The sequence below is a fragment of the Oryctolagus cuniculus genome, chromosome 13 (genome assembly GCF_964237555.1).
Source record: "Oryctolagus cuniculus chromosome 13, mOryCun1.1, whole genome shotgun sequence".
Lineage (NCBI taxonomy): Eukaryota > Metazoa > Chordata > Mammalia > Lagomorpha > Leporidae > Oryctolagus > Oryctolagus cuniculus.
Genome location: NC_091444.1, coordinates 19,754,846 through 19,769,592, shown reverse-complemented (window position 1 = coordinate 19,769,592; position 14,747 = coordinate 19,754,846). Strand labels below are relative to the sequence as shown.

Genomic DNA, 14,747 nt, shown 5'->3' with positions numbered 1-14,747 from the left:
CTGAGGGGCTTGCAGATGTGGGAGATTCTGTGAGGAGCGCGCGCTCACAGGACACGGGGTTTGTAAAGTCACCAGGCTTGGGTCAGTGAGGACTTGAGCGCACAAGTGTGTTGGTCGGTCCCCATCCACATCGGCGCAGCGCCGGTGCCCTGAGGTCGGAATCCCCAACAATTACCCTCTTGCCCTTAATCTGCAGAGCATCTGGCCCTGTGACTCCAAAATGCGGTCTGCGATTATCTGCGATAAAATGAGAGAAAGAGAGAAAATGTACTGAATTTTTTCAGAAAGCGAAAGGAGTTCTTCTGGGGGCAGGAGATGGGTTAAGATCCTTACAAGTTACGGCTTTCTTACTGTTTTCATGAGCTGATGGAGAGGGTAGATGGTCGTTCGGTTTTTAAAAATGTCCTTATTTGGCAAAATTAAAAGTTGGCGACCTTATATTGGTTCCTCAGATTTCGTTTATGAAATCCAAAAATCTTGCCTGCAGGCAGGGCCCTGTTCAGCAGATGAGACTCTCCCTGAGAAGGCCTCCTTGGGGGCAGATGTCCGGCTACTTTGTCACTGCGCCCGTCTCCCTGGGACCCTTGAACACCAGGGACTCGGGCTGACCTCGGCCTCCCTGTTCTTGGGCTGGGGGAGGTTCCCACCTGCAGGACGAGGCCCTGGCCGGGAAGGAGCTCCTTCTCCCTCCTGCCCGTGCTCCGCGGGCAAGGATCTGCCAAGCTTTGGGCCTAGGCCTTGCCAGTTCCTATCCCGTAGTGGTCTTTTGGAAACAATGGGGGTCCTCTTCTGTCCTTGGAAAAGACAGAGGGGATTATGGGCTGGCTCTGGGGAGCAGGAGGAGGTGAACCTCACATGTGGAGTCTTGGTGTGAGGATGAGTCACTCAGAAACAGTTCTTAGGCCGTCAGGGTGGCGGCATTGACAGAAGCCACGGCACCAGCGCTGGAGATGGCGAGGTCTCCAGCACTCCCAAGATACAACCCGAAACGTCCCTGGATTTGAGGCTCCTGGAGGCAGCCGAGTGCCTGCCCGAGTCTTCTGCCTTCTGAGCAGTCAGGCCTGGGATTGCGACCAGCGAGTGGGGCTCCCCAGGCAGGTCCCAGCTGCCAGACTGTGAGACGCGAGGTCTGCGCGCACATCTCTGTGGACTTGCACGAGCGAAAGCTTTTAGGGAAAACTCCGTTGAAAACCACTCTGGAAATTGAACTCGGTGATTTTTCTTTTTCCTTCTTTCTTTTTAAAAAATATTCACTTATTTATTTGAAAGAATTACTGAGAGAGAGCTTCCACCCGCTGGTTCACTCCCCAAATGGCCGCAATGGCTGGACCTGGGCCAATCTGAAGCCGGGAGCCAGGAGTTCTGCTAGGTCTTCCACTTGGGTCATCTTCCACTGCTTTCCTAGGCCACAGCAGAGAGCTGGATTGGAAGAGGAGCAGCCGGGTCTCAAACCAGTGCCCATATGGGATGCGGGGGCTGCAGGCGGAGGCTTAGCCTACCATGCTGCAACACCAGCCCCACTGCTCCAGTTCCGGTCCGGCTTTCTGTTAAGGCACCCTGGGAGGCATGGAAGATGGCCCAAGCTCCCTGCCTGTGGGCGGCAGACGCACATATGAGAAGAAGTCTCATCCAACGGCCAGCGTCCTGTCTCTCTCTCTCCGCACACCTGGCTCTCCAGGTGTGGGACAGCGAGGCCTCATTAGGGTAGCCCTGGCCACCCCAAGAGAAGGCGTGTCTGCTGGCCGCTCTGGAACTGCAGGCCGGGTGCTCAGCGATGGAATGTGGGTGGACAGCGGCTCAGGGTGGCGGACCCAGCCGGGTGTTCTGCAGACGGCAGACCCAGGGTGAGAACTGACAAGTCCGCCTGACTGTGCTGCCGACGCTGAATCCAGAACAATGAATGCTACGTCCCTAAGAGGGACGGCTAGAGCCAAGAGCTCCAAGAAGAGAAACTGCCCAGCCTCGTTCCCCGCCGCTGACCAGGGCTGCCTTCCCGCCTGGAGAGCCTGCTGGGGCCATGTGACCGCACTGGGAGGAACAAGCTGAACCTGTTGCCCCGTGTGCGCTGTTCTCACTCCAGGGCCCGACTCCAGCGTCCCCCACGCTCGGCCCTTCCCCTTCCTGCAGCCCAGCTCTCCGTGAACATGGGTTGCCCTGCTCTTGGTGTCCCCCAGGCCCCGTCCTGATCCCCCTGGGAATGCCTTGAGGGAGTGGGCGGTGGAATGAGGCAGGAGGGTGGCGGGAGGGTGGCGAGAGGCTGGCAGCCCGGGGAGCTGGGAGGCACGTCTGGAATCTTCAGGCGTGTCTATACCTGAAGTCCAACCAAATTACAAGGCACTGCCTCTGCCAGTTCCCTACAGAGAGCCAAGCAGCAGGCTCTGGTGGGCTCCTGGGCTGTGCGCTGGGTCCCCTCCCCTCCCCCGTGCCAACTTGTGTGCCAGGGAGCTGGCTTCAGTCTGCGGGAGCCCAGAGATGTCCAGGCTGGTGAGAAGGCGAGCGCTTTGAATGGCCGGCAGCATCTTCAGCTTGGATAACTCCTGGGACGGGCCTGGAGAAGCGGCTTCTTCCTCTGAGGCTCCCTTTGCAGCCCGTGGAGTTGGAACACAGCGCGGCTGCTCCCCGTGTCCTGTGGGCCCTCCAGCAGAGCCTGCAGCCGCTCCGCGGTCCACCATTCGTGTCTTTGCAGTGAGACGACCTAGGGAGCCGCTTGGGTGGGAGAAGCACAGGCCGGTGGAGAGCCCCGGGCCCTTTCAGGTCGTGTTGTTCTGCCAGGTTCGATTCAGGTTGGGTTTTGCTGCCAGCTGAGTTAGGAAAAAGCTCCTAGGTTTTAGATGTTTATGGATTTTGGAGTGTGGTGAAAGGGTTGTGGCTCTGTGTGGCCTCCCGGGATGACCCCGGGTGGGAGGGAGGTCCCCCCTCCCCCATTCTACAGGCCAGGAAGCCAGGACTCCAGAGGGTCAGGAATGTGGGTGATGCCACTCGGCTGATAAGTGAGCTGTGATTCCGGGCCAGCCCTGTCTGCCCCCAGAGCCCTGCGTTTCCCTCCGAGGTATGGTGTTGTTTCAGGAATGAGTCAGGGTGGGGGCGGAGCTCCGCCTTCTGCAGCTTCCCTGTGAGGGAGGAGCGTTCGGCTCATCTGCTAGGCATCATGGCGGCGGCTGCTTCTGTATATCTTGACTTCTGGGTCCCATTGGGCTCAAAGCTCAGAGGAGAGGAGGCACAAGTTCAGTCAACTTCATGGCTTACGAGGTGTCTCCAGCAGGCTTTGCGGGGGCTGGGAGAACCAAGAACGGCTGGGGTCACGCTGGGTTTAGGGAGAGACCCCCACCCAGCGCCAACAGAATGCTCCATGCTTCCTGCCTCCCCACCCGTGGCCTGGCTGTGGCGTTGTCTTGAGCGAGGACCGGCCGTGAGATTGATGGACCCCACACAAGGATGAGAGTGATGTGCGGCTTGCAATAGGGAGTATTCAATTAGGGAGCCTCTCTGGTCTTCATTAGCAACAAGCACAAACGGTCATTGGAGGTGCTAATTCAATCTGCCCCCGATGCACCGGGCTTTTAACACTCCACATGGCCTGTCGTCTGTGCCATGGTGTCAACAGCTCCTCCCCTAGTTTCTAAGTGCACTCGGGGGCAGCGGCCATCTCTGGTCATCGCTAGGTCAGGCAGGGGTGGGACTCTTAATATCCAGGCCCCTGCATCCACGGTGAGGACCCCAGCAGCGTGAGGTCATGAGGTCGGATGCTCAGGTCGGGGAGTGGCCTGGGCTGTGGCTTTCACCAGGATGAGTGGAGGCTGGTTGCCATGGGAACAAGGAACAGGTGCTGCAGCTGACTAGGGGTGGTGTGGGGGTGGGGGTGGAGGTCTTCTTACCACCAGCTCGTGGAGCTGCTGCCGGGGAAGTGTTTCCTAAAGACAACCTGGGGGCCACATTGACCCCCGAGAATGGTGAGGCTCGGAGGCAGCAGGCTCCACATTGGCTTTGGAGAGTGCAGGGGGCGAACTGATGTCTTCTGCCCTCAGTCCTGGCCACCCTCAGGCAGTCTGTCTCAAGGCTGCTTGGCTTGCTGGCCACCAGCTCTGAGCCTCCACACGCCTTCACCGGCCACTCCCCTGGGAATCTTAGCTTCCCATAGGGCCATCCAGCACCAACCCCCCACCCCCGCAACCGTTCTGCGAGCTTTTCTATCCTGCAGATCTGTAAACTTCCCTTCCTTCTCCGACCCCAGCCTCCACCCCTGTCCTCAGCCCCGCCAAGGTCCCCCAGGCTCTCTGCTGCCCTCGGGCCAAACCCCCGTCCTGGCCTCCTCCCTGGCCTCCTGGACACCAACGATGGATGCAGAGCCTGGATGAGACATGAGATCCTCCATGGTCACCCTGCTCCCCCCCTGGAGTGAGTTGTAACTTGGGGTGCAGGTAGCTGGGACTACTCAGAGCCACCCAAAGGAGACGGAATTCTAAAGGTGCTGGGAAGGGTCCCATTTCTTCCAAGGCCAGAGAAATAGCAGACCCCAGAAACGAGCTAGAACTGTGACACCGAGACCCTGGGCACTGCCGGGTGACAGCAAAGTAGGGTGGAGGCAGGGACCTTGTAGAAACGTGTGTGTGTGTGTGTGTGTGTGTGTGTGTATGCACATGCGTAGAAACACCCAGGGCTCGAGCCCACTGCACAGCCGGCAGCCCAGCCCCACGGTCCCCCTGTGGCTGATACCCCTCCAAGGCCTGATCTGACACGTGATTTTATGTGTGTTGCTTTGTCTTTTTTTCCTCTTAAAGATTTATTTTATTTATTTGAAAGGCAGAGCTAGACAGACCTTCCATCCGCTGGTTCGATCCCCAAATGGCTCCAACAGCTGGAGCTGGGCCAGTCTGAGAGCTTCCTCCTGGTCTCCCACGTGGGTGCAGGGGCCCAAGCACTTGGGCCATCTTCTGCTGCTTTCCCAGGCCACAGCAGAGAGCTGGACTGGAAGTGGATCCGCCAGGGCTTGGCTGGTGCCCGTATCGGATGCCCACATAGCATCTCAGGCAGCAGTATTACTCCCTGTGTCACAATGCCGGTCCAAGTGGTGTCTGTCTTAATGAGAACCTCTCCTCCCCCAGTCACACAAATTTCGTGTCCCTCTAAACCTGGCTCTGCCTTGCTCTGTGTGCAGCAACACATACGCACCCAACCTTCCTCCCGGCTTCCTGCCCTCCCCCTGCCCTCTCCTCTGTGCTCACTTACCTGGGAGCGTCTACACCACTCATTCTCACATGTGCGCGTGCAGAATTTCCGGCTTCTAAGTTGCTGTTGGTGGGTAGGAAGTTGCCCCCAGGAGACCCTCCGGGCCAGATCTGGTGCGATGCCACTGACCTTGGGCCAGCTGCTCCTCCTAACACCTGGCCTGCTCCTCCCTCTTCTCCGGCCACTGGGCCTCCCATCTGGATATAAACCTCGCCAATGGGGAGCGAGTTTCAGATGAGAAATTTGCTTTTGGAGAGAAGCTTTTACCCAAGAACCAGAGCCCGAGGACTCGGTGGCCTCTTTGGTCCTCTCACTTGGGGGCAGTGCGAGTCCCTCTGTCACGTCCAGTGGGCTCCAGGGGAACAAGCCTGTGCCCGCGCGACCCAGCTGGATGGGTGCAGCGGAAGCACTAGAACTTGGCTCTTCTTAGTCCATCCGTCCTGCCCAGCCATTGCTCCACGTGAGAGATGACACCGGAGAAAGAAGTCCACCTCCCAGGTCCAGGTGCTCAGGGACAGGTTCTCCAGGGCTGGTACCTCAGGCTCTAGTTGCCGGGGGGCGAGGGGGGTCTCCATCGGGCACCACATCAAAGGCCTTTCAGCCTGGGCGTAGGCCTCTCCAGCTGCCGTCTGGGCGGCCGACTCCGTTCAGAACAGTTACTAAGCACCCATCTCTATGTATCAAAGAATTTTTAAAAAATGATTTAATGATTTATTGAGAGGCAAATAGAGTCCTTCCATCTGCTGTTCTTCTAATCCTCAAATATCAATAACCACCAGAGCTGGAACAGGCCGAAGCCAGGAGCCCAGAACTCCATCTGGGTCTCCCAGGTGGGTTTGGGGCCCAAACACTTGGGCCATCTTCCACTGCTTTTCCAGGCGCATAAGCAGGGAGCTGGATCAGAAGTGGAGCAGCTGGGACTCGAACCAGCGCCCATATGGGGTGCTGGTGTTGCAGGTGCTGCAATGCCTGCCTCACAGTCTTGGATTTTGTAGTTGAGACTGGGCCGTTGTCTCCTAGGGATGACCACTCACAGGCAGGGCCGTTGTCTCCTAGGGATGACCACTCACAGGCAGGTGCAGACAGATAACCGTGGTTACTGGCATCTGTTGAACGTGTGTGATGAACCCTCTGAAATTCTCTGCTGGTATGATTCATCCATCCTGAGGCAGGCCCAGGAGTTAGGTCCTCGTATTCTCCGCTGTGTGCAGATGGGGGAGTGGAATCTCTGGGTGGTTCAGTCCCTCGGCCGCAGTGCCCTAGGTAGTAAGTGCTGGCGTCAAGACTCGAGCTGGGGCAGTCTGCCTTCAGAGCAAAAATCTCAAGGTAAAGGCAGATTCAACTCAGAGCAAATAGAGAGAGGGATTGGCTTGTAGGATGCCCCATGGGAAGGGAATTTGAGGTTGCACAACTGACATCAAGCAGGAAGAGAGGCACTCTGGGACTGCGCCTTGGGCTCTGATCCCGGTTCTCTCTCTTCCTGGCTGTGCAGCCCGGGCCAGTTCCCCGGGCCTTCTGGGCCGGAGCAGCAGGGCCTGCCTCTGGAGGGTGAGCGGGAGCGAGCTGCGTTGTGCCGTCATGCCCCGGGGTGTGAGCTTCCTGCCCGCTGTGTGCCCCTCCCCTGGTGTTCCTGGGGAGGGTGGGCAGTGGTTTGGGAAATGCAGGGCTGAATCTCTCAGAAGAAGAGTGTCCTGACAGCCCTCTGAATGCCGAGCCTTCCGGACAAGACCCTGCCCTTGCTGTTCCCGCTGTCGAGTTGGAGGGGACACGGCTGGAGAGAGGGGGCGTTTGGCTTTGTGTAGCTGTCAGGCAGCTCCTACCCGCTGGTCCCAGGTTCTCCACCACCACCCCCCCCCCTTTAAAAACAAGGACATTCTCTTGCATAACTCAGTTACAATTAACAAATAATTAACAAATGCAGGAAACTTAGCATTCTTGCAGTTCTGTTATCTAAAATGCAGTCTGGGCTAGGAGTCAGGCTGCTCACTGTTGACACAAGATGACTTCCTCAGCCTGCTCACTTGTGCACTGACAACTTCTGAGGTTTGCAGAGCCCTCTCGTGGCCTTTCTGGGCCTGGGCCAGTTTCTCTGTGCCCCCCGACACCTCCACAGCCTCACCCCTGGCCAGGGTGACTAGATGCAGCCGTGGAAGCACCTTCCTGAAGTGGCAAACTTAAGATGACGCCCAAAAGCTCAGTAATCAAGATCAATAATATTTTATTTTTATTTTTTGACAGGCAGAGTGGACAGTGAGAGAGAGAGACAGAGAGAAAGGTCTTCCTTTGCTGTTGGTTCACCCTCCAATGGCTGCCACGGCCGGCGCACCTCGCTGATCCGAAGGCAGGAGCCAGGTGCTTCTCCTGGTCTCCCATGGGGTGCAGGGCCCAAGCACTTGGGCCATCCTCCACTGCACTCCCGGGCCACAGCAGAGAGCTGGCCTGGAAGAGGAGCAACCGGGACAGAATCCGGTGCCCCGACCGGGACTAGAACCCGGTGTGCCGGCGCCGCAAGGTGGAGGATTAGCCTAGTGAGCCGCGGCGCTGGCCTAAGATCAATAATATTTTAATGCAGTATTTAAAAAATTGCATTGCATCATCATTATTATTATTTAGTGAGACACATCCTTTCTGTTGGTTCGCTCCCCAGATGCTGGGAATGAAATCCAGATCTCCCACGTGGGTGGCAGGAACGCAATTACTGGAGCCAACACTGCTGCCCCCCAAGTCTGCAGGAAGCTGGGGTCGGGAGGTGGAGCTGGGCCCGAGCCCAGGTGCTCCAGTATGGACATGGGCGTCTCAGCCAATGTATAAACCACTAGGCCAAGTGCCTCCCTCTTCAGAAAGATCAACATGAATGCAACGTATCATAAAGAACAAAATACCATCATCTTAAGTAGACGGGGTCAATCACAGTTCCACCCCAAGCCACGCTGGAGCCTGAGGCAAAAGGCAAAGTCAGGAACACCGACTCTTTATTTCAAATATCAGAGTGGTGTTTGCCCTAGCAGTTGGGGGTCCGTGGGTTCAGGTCCTGGCTCCGCTCCCACATCTACTTCCTGATAACGTGCACCCTGGGAGGCGGCAGGTGGTAGCTCCAGCAGTTGGATCCCTGCCACCCACGTGGGAGACCTGGATTGAGCTCCCCTGTGGCCCAGCCCCACCCTTTGTGGGCATTTGGGGAGTGAACCAGGGGATGGGAGTTCTCTCTGTCTCTCTGCCCTTAAACAATGTTAAATATTTGTATTTCATTTATTGATTTTTTTGCCTTAATTTTTATTTAAAAAAACCACATTACATTAAAATATAAATCTGGATTACCGAGTCTTTGGTGCCCCTTACACGAGGTAAAACCTTCAGAAAGTTCATGGAAAATGTGAGTTAAGACAAAAAACATACGCGGCTTTCAAAGAACGTTTAGCACCAGCATAACCTTATCTTTTAATTCCATTTTGCTCTGAACTTTCCAAAGTCCTCCGTGCACCCTGCAGGGTGGGTTCCCCCACCTCGCCATCGCCCCATCCTCAGAACGAGGGAGAAAGAGAGGTGGGGTTCCCAGCCAGTGGCTGGCTCAGGAGAGGAGGAGGGAGGGTGGGGACAGAGGCCTGGAGCACAGCCCAGGCTCGCTCTGGCCTCTCTCTGGCCAGGACCGCTCTAACAGCTTCCAGCTGCTTCCACACCCACCAGACTTCCGCCTGGGAGTGGTGTTTCCTTGGCTTCCCGCCCCCCACCCCTTCACCAAGCCTGTGACCCGAGAGGGCCTGGGTCCCTCCCTGGTGGACCCTCAGCCGCTCCTGTTGTCCGCTGTGTCGTCCATTCCTGGAGTCCCTGGGGTGCTGTTCCAGGTCCCCAGGCTGCTGGTCCTCACAGGGCGGGGCCGTGGTGAGTGACACAGGCGTGGCGTCAGCCATGCTGGGGACCGGTCCTGTGGTAGCAGGACTGCCCTGAGGCCGTCTTCTCCAAGACCCTTGACCGTTTGGAGCCGGGGCAGGGGGGTGGTTGTTGGTTGGGTTGGGTTTTGGTGAAGCGAGGGCGCTGATGTTTGCTCTGCGTGCCTGCTGAGACCACACGGCGTCACATGCAGCAGTGATGGGAACTGGGAACTGTCCAGGGTTTGCTTGATGTTTGCCCCATGTTCAGATCAGCCTCACCTCTGCCTCCACGCAGCCTCTCTGGAAGCCGAGAAAACCTCAGCCCATGCCCAGCCCATCCAACCAGTGAGGCACAATGGGTGCTCCCGGGAGTTGTAGCTGGGACTTTTTTTTTTTTTAATGTCTCAACTGAAGGCATTTCTGTTTTAATATCTTTATTACAGTATCATTGATAAAACGGGTCTATTTGAAAAGTCAGACGCAGTATGCCTTGTGAAATTGTACCCGCAATGAAGAGAACAATCTCCAGAACTGGCCCAGACCGCCTGCCCCTGTAACTGCCCTCCACCCCGTCCCCAGGCAACCAGCAGCCTGCTTTCTGTCACGGTGGATTAGCGTGCGTGTTTTAGAATCCGTACAATAGAATCATACAGTGTGTGCCTTTACGGGGGGGCTGGGGGAGGAGGTCTGGCTTAGTTATTCTGTATTCATTCAATGTTGCACGCATTGATGATTTGTCTCCTTTCACTGCTGGGTCTTACTCTGTGGTGTGGATGGGAAATGTATGGTCGTCCCATGTTCATGGACACTGGGGCTATTCAGTTTGCGGCTGGCACAGATCTGCTGTGAACAGCTGTGTACAAGTCTTTGTGTGGACATAAGCTTTCATTTCTTTGGGGTAAAAACCTAGCAACTGAATCGGTGGGTTGCACGGTGGATATATATAACTTGTCCTTCCACTGCTTTCCCAGGCACGTTAGCAGGGAGCTGGATTGGAAGTGGAGCAGCCAGGTCTCCAACCAGTGCCCACATGGGATGCCGATGCTGCAGGCGGTGGCTTAACCTGTTACGCCATGATGTGTGTAACTGTTCTCCAGCGTGGCTGTGCCACTTATGTTCTTAGTGACAGCAGGTCAGGACTGTACTTCTCTGCCAGCACTTGCTGTGGTCGGTCTTTTAATTTTAGCTGTTGCCGTGGGGGTGCAGTGATCTTGTGGTGGTTTCAGTTTGTGTTTCCCTGGTGACTCAGGAGGTCCTGTGACAGCTGTGTGTCTCCTGGTCGTGTTGTGTTCCTGTGAAGTTGTGAAAGCTCTTCATGTGTTCCCGATAGTTCTAAGTCAGTTATACGTTTTGCAAATATTTCTCCTAGCTTATGGCTTATCATTCATTTTTATAACTGTGTTTTGAAGAACAAAGTTTTTTTTTATTTTGATGAGGCTCAGTTTAGTTGATTTTTTCTAGTTCGTGCATTCTGTGTCTATTTTAGACATCTTGGCCAAACCAAAGTCATTAAGATTTTCTCAGAAATCTTGCAGTGTGAGCTCTTACATTTAAATCTGTGGACCATTAAAAAAGAGTTTTTTTCATTTGTCGAGAAGCAGAGAGACAGAGATAGATCTTTCCTCTGCCGGTTTGCTCCCCGAATACCTGCAACAGCCAGGGCTGGGCCAGGCTGGAGCCAGGAGCCGAGAACTCGGTCTGGGTCTCCCTCATGGACGGCAGGGACGCGAGTGCTTGGGTCATCGCTTGCCGTCTCTCAGGGTGTGCGGGACCAGAAGTGGAGGCGAGACTGAAGCCCAGGTGCTCCAGGATAGGACGCGGGCATCCCGAGTATCATCTCGACTGTTGGCCCAAATGTCCACCCCTGCGAGTCCTTTGGAGTTAATTTTTTAATAGCAGGGTCCAGGTTCTTTTTCAGTTTGCTTGCTTGTTTTTGGCATATGGATCTCCAACTTTTTCCTAGCACCGCATTTTGAAAAAACTAACTCCCCTCACCCCCACCCCCACAAGTCACCTGTTTACCTTTGTCAAAAGCCGGTGGACCAAATAGGAGTGCTTATTCCTGAACTGTGTGTCTTCACGTGTATCTTTATGCCAATACCACATTGTCTTGTACACCTTATGCAGTTAGTTTTTTAAAAAGCAGACTGACAGAGATCTTCAACCTGCTGGTTCACTCCCCAACTTCCGGCAGCAGTGGGGGCTGGGCCAGTGGAGGCCAGGAGCCAGGAACTCCATCCAGGTCTCCCACGTGGGTGGCAGGAATCCAGGGACTTGGGTCATCGTCTGCGGCCTCTGACGGTGAACACTGGCAGGCAGCTGGAACAGAAGTGCAGGCTCCGTCCCAGAAACCCCGCTCCGGGCTGCGGGTGTCCCAAGCCGCGGCTGGACGCACTGCAGCCACATCACCCACCCCTCATGATAAGTCTTGGAGTCAGAGAGTCTTAAATCCCCCAAATTTATTGTCTTTTTATCCTAAATCCGTTGAACTTCCAGGTGAATTTTATTTTTTTAAAGATTTATTTTACTTATTTGAAAGAGTTACAGAGAGAAGTAGAGACAGAGAGACAAAGAGACAAAGAGACAAAGAGAGAGGTCTTCTATCTGCTGGTTCACTCCCCAGATGGCCACAGTGGCCAGAGCTGTGCCGATCCGAAGCCAGGAGCCAGGAGCTTCCTCCAGGTCTCCCACGTGGGGGCAGGGGCCCAAGGTCTTGGCCATCTTTCACTGCTCTCCCAGGTGCATTAGCAGGGATCTGGATCAGAAGTGGAGCAGTTGGGATGTGAACTGGCGTCCATATGGGATGCCACTGCTGCAGGCTGGAGCTTTAACCCCCTGTGCCACAGTGCTGGCCCCCATGTGGATTTAAAATTGTCAGTTTTTACAAAGAACCTCCTGGGATTTTGATGAGAATTGTGCTGAATCCGGAAAAATATCAGGAGAATTGACCTCTCGCTAACGTTGTCTTCTGATCCGTGGGAATGGCATTTCTTCTTTATTTAGATCTTACTGAACGTCTTAGTGATGCTTTTTAGTTTTCAGTGATGAGATCTTGCACATCTTTTGGCAAATTTTTATCTCTAAATATTTCATATTTTTACACTGAGTGGTTTTTTTAAAGTTTCGGATTTTCGTTGCTTATTGTTATTATACAGAAATATGACTGAGTTTTTATCCTGGACTTTCCTTCCCCCTTCTAACATTCAATAGGCAGAACTTGGAAAGACCAAGACACAGGGTTTGCATGGTGTGATAAACGTCTACAGTGGCGCACGGCACCCTCTGCACCTTTCCCTGTCCTGAGTCAGTGGCTTGTTCTGGTGGCAGCCCTGCCGCAGTCGTGGCCATCAGGGATGCACAGGTGGGGTGGCCTGGTGAACTCTAACCCCGCACAGGTGCAACACCCTGATCAGGGCAGGTGTGGTCCAGCGGGTTAAGTGGATGCCTCTGATGCCAACATCCCATCTCAGGCTGCTGGTTCAGGTCCCAGCTGCAATGCAGCTCCCTGCTAACGTGCCTGGGGGAGCAGTGGAAGACGGCCCGGTGCTTGGGCCCCTGCACCCACGTGGGAGACCCAGGTGGAGTTCTGGACCTCTCTCTGGCTTTGGCTGGGCCCTGCCCCTGCTTTTGCAGCTATTAGGGAAGTTGAGCCGCAGATGGAAGATGTTTTTCCTATCTTTCCTTCTGTCTCTGTCACTCCACCTTTTAAGTAGAGAAATAGATTTTTTAAAAAAAGAGAGAGAGAGAGAGGGCCCGGCACTGTGGCCTGAAGCGCCGGTATCCCATATGGGCTCTGGTTCGAGTCCCAGCTGCTCCTCTTCTGATACAGCTCTCTGCTATGGCCTGGGAAAGCAGTGGAAGATGGCCCAAGTCCTTGAGCCCCTGCACCAGTGTGGGAGACCTGGAAGAGGCTCCTGGCCATCTAGGGAATGAACCAGCGGATAGAAGACCCCTCTCTCTCTCTCTGCCTCTCCTCTCTCTGTGTAACTGACTTTTGAGTAAATAAATAAATCTTTTTTTTTTTTTTTTTTTTTTAAAGAGAGAATGTGAACACTTCCTCGCTCCCTGATCTCTGGTGTTGAGGGGGAATGGAGTACAGCTCCTTTAAGAATCCGGGGCCACCATCCACCAGGCCCTGGGAAGGCAGCCCAGGAGATAAGATAAGGCCCCCCTGGCTGGGTTAAAGCAGGGTCCTGAGCCACAGTGGCTGCCTCCTGATAGGCAAACAGGAACCCGGACTGATAAGGAGGAGGTGCCAGCTCAAGCCCAGGCTGGCATGAGGTGGGACAGCCTGGGCATCCGGGGCTTAACTGGAGAAGAGGGTGGGCACTGTGCAGAGAGGGGCCTTCTCCCCACCTGTCTGTCACACGGTACGTAAAGGTACTCTGCTCTGCAGGTAGCAATGCCCAGTAAATATCTGGCCTCTGACCTCCTCCTGCTCTAGTGAGATGCCCTGCTACAAGGCTTGGGGATTGCAGGTTTCTTCTTCAAACCAGAAAAACCCTGCCTGGATGGTCTGGTGCTGCTCATTTGCATGTATCTGCATAGATTTGCATGTGTCCTACAGGGAGGTACTTTTGTACTGGATTTAGGTCCTCGCAGATCAGCTGCCTGTTTTTACAGGGATAAGGAGGGCATTGGTCTCTGCTCACTCGTGCCCCCCTTTCGCATGCATCCTCCCAAGACGCAAAGATGACGTCTGGGTCTTTGAAGTGGAAAGAATACCTGTGGTTGCATGGTTTGTGCAAAAGCAAGCGAGTGTTTGCCCGTCCACGTGTCTCGCTTCTTGGTTCTCTGCTACAATGCCTAGTTCCGCTCTCCAAATTCTGCAGATGTTAAGGCACAGGGTTCTCCTAGCCAGCCAGCTAGCAGGGCTCAGGCGCTGCCCCGGGCAGGTGGGTCTGAGGTAGCCATCCCACTGCTTCCGTCCCAGGGCTGGGGATGCCGTGGCTACCTTTGTCTGCTCGCCTTCCTCCAGGAATAAATAAAAATATCTTCCCTCCCCCAGATCCCTGCACCTCTATTGGCCCAACAGGCACATATTTCATAATACGGGCTCATCCAATTGGGCGTCGTGCCAGAGCCGAGAGCCTCAGGTTGTGCGTGTGGGCCAATCAGGCTGGGGGGACTAGAGGGCTGTCCCTCTGCACATGGGAGGCAGTGGCTTTGCTCAGGTGGCTGGCATCGAGGTGGGAATCGCCACCTCCTCGGGGCTGGGTGAAGGAGGCCCAGCTGTCCGTCCACCAGTGAGGCAACCCAGCGCCGAAGGGGTTAAGGCCAGTCAGCATGTGCGGCTGTTAATGATTGCTGCCCACGGGGACCTGGCCAGTGTTAAAGGGAAGGCGCTGCTTCCCCGTTCCTGAGTGTGGAAGGAGGCCGGGCTGGAGGCAGCTCAGGGGACCCAAGGCAGAGCAGAGCCGGTGAGTAGGTGGTCCTCTGGGCTGCATGTTGTCTGGGTGGCTCCCGTGGAACAGGCGGGGGCTCCAGCCCCGGCTGGGTCCATCTTCCCAGCTGCAGCCTGCTTTTGTTAACCACCAGATACAGATCCTCAGCCTGGGGCCAAGTTGCAGTGGCTGTCTTGTTTATCCTGTTTATTAGCAGGAAATCTCGGGGGTTGCTTTAATCCAAGGGGTGAGGTCCAGCTGCCGGGCT

General features: G+C 55.2%; 1 protein-coding gene across 30 annotated transcripts in view; it reads left to right on the top strand.

Annotated features, from left to right (window-relative positions):
* Positions 1-14,747, top strand: part of PLEKHA6 (pleckstrin homology domain containing A6) — a 146,026-nt gene that overhangs the window by 66,640 nt on the left and 64,639 nt on the right. For 2 of the 30 annotated variants that reach the window (XM_070055151.1, XM_051821186.2), the window contains exon 1: positions 8,978-9,105. The exons of 25 other annotated variants lie outside the window; for them this stretch is intronic. The gene's annotated coding sequence lies outside the window, so the exon portion shown is untranslated. Of the gene's footprint in view, positions 1-8,977; positions 9,106-14,222; positions 14,516-14,747 lie in introns of those variants that run through there. 3 more of the 30 variants (XM_051821181.2, XM_070055146.1, XM_070055149.1) reach the window with 2 other exon arrangements.